Source organism: Petromyzon marinus, unplaced genomic scaffold (assembly GCF_048934315.1).
Source record: "Petromyzon marinus isolate PM22_M1 ecotype Great Lakes invasive population unplaced genomic scaffold, UKy_Petmar_22M1.pri1.0 PM_G_Scaffold_93, whole genome shotgun sequence".
Classification (NCBI taxonomy): Eukaryota; Metazoa; Chordata; class Hyperoartia; order Petromyzontiformes; family Petromyzontidae; genus Petromyzon; species Petromyzon marinus.
Window position 1 is genome coordinate 277,501 of NW_027423050.1, and position 2,500 is coordinate 280,000.

A 2,500-nucleotide genomic window follows, 5' to 3' on the forward strand; every position below is an offset into this window, starting at 1 on the left:
GGTGCGTGCTACATTTTTACGGATAGACCCCGTGAAACGCTAGAAATTGGCGGGGATGTGTCTCTTGTGGCTCACGGGGCTGTTAGGGTGGCACAGAAATCCCTCGGAATGGGAAAACGGGTCATTTTCGTGTTGCCACATTGCATGCGAACGGCATGAAACTTCCAGAGGCATTTGCAGCAGGAATGCATGTGCAGTCAAAAAAGTGAATATTTTTCACGGATAGACCCCGTGAAACGCTAGAAATTGGCGGCGATGTCTCTCTTGTGGCTCACGGGGCTGTTAGGGTGGCACAGAAATCCCTCGGAATGGGAAAACGGGTCATTTTCGTGTCGCCACATTGCATGCGAACCGCATGAAACTTCCAGAGGCATTTGCAGCAGAAATGCATGTGCAGTCAAAAAATTGAATATTTTTCACGGATAGACCCCGTGAAACGCTAGAAATTGGCGGGGATGTGTCTCTTGTGGCTCACGGGGCTGTTAGGGTGGCACAGAAATCCCTCGGAATGGGAAAAAACGGGTCATTTTCGTGTCGCCACATTGCATGCGAACCGCATGAAACTTCCAGAGGCATTTGCAGCAGGAATGCATGTGCACTCAAAAAATGTGATATTTTTCACGGAGAGACCCCGTGAAACGCTAGAAGTGGGCGGGGATGTCTCTCTTGTGGCTCACGGGGCTGTTAGGGTGGCACAGAAATCCCTCGGAATGGGAAAACGGGTCATTTTCGTGTCGCCACATTGCATACGAACCGCATGAAACTTCCAGAGGCATTTGCAGCAGGAATGCATGTGCACTCAAAAAAGTGAATATTTCTCACGGATAGACCCCGTGATACGCTAGAAATTGGCGGGGATGTCTCTCTTGTGGCTCACGGGGCTGTTAGGGTGGCACAGAAATCCCTCGGAATGGGAAAACGGGTCATTTTCGTGTCGCCACATTGCATGCGAACCGCATGCAACTTCCAGAGGCATTTGCAGCAGAAATGCATGTGCAGTCAAAAAAATTGATATTTTTCACGGATAGACCCCGTGAAACGCTAGAAATTGGCGGGGATGTGTCTCTTGTGGCTCACGGGGCTGTTCGGGTCGCACAGAAATCCCTGGGAATGGGAAAACGGGTCATTTTCGTGTTGCCACATTGCGTACGAACCGCATGAAACTTCCAGAGGCATTTGCAGCAGGAATGCATGTGCACTCAAAAACTTCTATATGTTTCACGGATAGACCCCGTGAAACGCTAGAAATTGGCGGGGATGTGTCTCTTGTGGCTCACGGGGCTGTTAGGGTGGCACAGAACTCCCTCGGAATGGGAAAAGGGGTCATTTTCGTGTTGCCACATTGCATAGGAACGCCATGAAACTTCCAGAGGCATTTGCAGCAGAAAGGCACGTGCACTCAAAAATTTTAATATTTTTCACGCATAGACCCCGTCAAACGCTAGAAGTTGGCGGGGATGTCTCTCTTGTGGCTCACGGGGCTGTTAGGGTCGCACAGAAATGCCTCGGAATGGGAAAACGGGTCATTTTTGTGTGGCCACATTGCATAGGAACGGCATGAAACTTCCAGAGGCATTTGCAGCAGGAATGCATGTGCACTCAAAAACGTCTATATTTTTCACGGATAGACCCCGTGAAACGCTATAAATTGGCGGGGATGTCTCTCTTGTGGCTCACGGGCGCTGTTAGTTAGGGTCGCACAGAAATCCCTCGGAATGGGAAAAGGGGTCATTTTCGTGTTGCCACATTGCGTACGAACGGCATGAAACTTCCAGAGGCATCTGCAGCAGAAATGCATGTGCACTCAAAAACGTCTATATTTTTCACGGATAGACCCCGTGAAACGCTAGAAATTGGCGGGGATGTGTCTCTTGTGGCTCACGGGGCTGTTAGGGTCGCACAGAAATCCCTCGGAATGGGAAAACGGGTCATTTTCGTGTTGCCACAATTGGCATACGAACGGCATGAAACTTCCAGAGGCATTTGCAGCAGAAATGCATGTGCACTCAAAAACGTGAATATTTTTTCACGGATAGACCCCGTCAAACGCTCGAATTTGGCGGGGATGTTTCTCTTGTGGGTCACGGGGCTGTTCGGCTCGCACAGAACTCCCTTGGTCCACCTGATTCGTGCATACAGGCAGCAACTAAAACTCTGTAAACCTGCTGTGAGGACATCTAAACAGTGGACCAGTGAGGCTGTGGAAGATTTGCGGGCGTGCTTAGACTGTACTGACTGGGATATGTTCACGACTGCTACCAATAGTCTGGATGAACTCACAGAGGCTGTGTACATCAGCTTCTGTGAGGACTGCTGTATCCCAACACGTACCAGGGTGAACTTTAACAACAACAAGCCCTGGTTCTCAGCAAAGCTCAAAAGGTTGAGGTTGGAGAAGGAGGAAGCGTTTAGGAGTGGGGATAGAGACAGATTCAAGGAGTCGAAGAACAGGTTTAGCAAAGCGGTGAGAGAGGCTAAACGACTGTACTCAGAGACACTA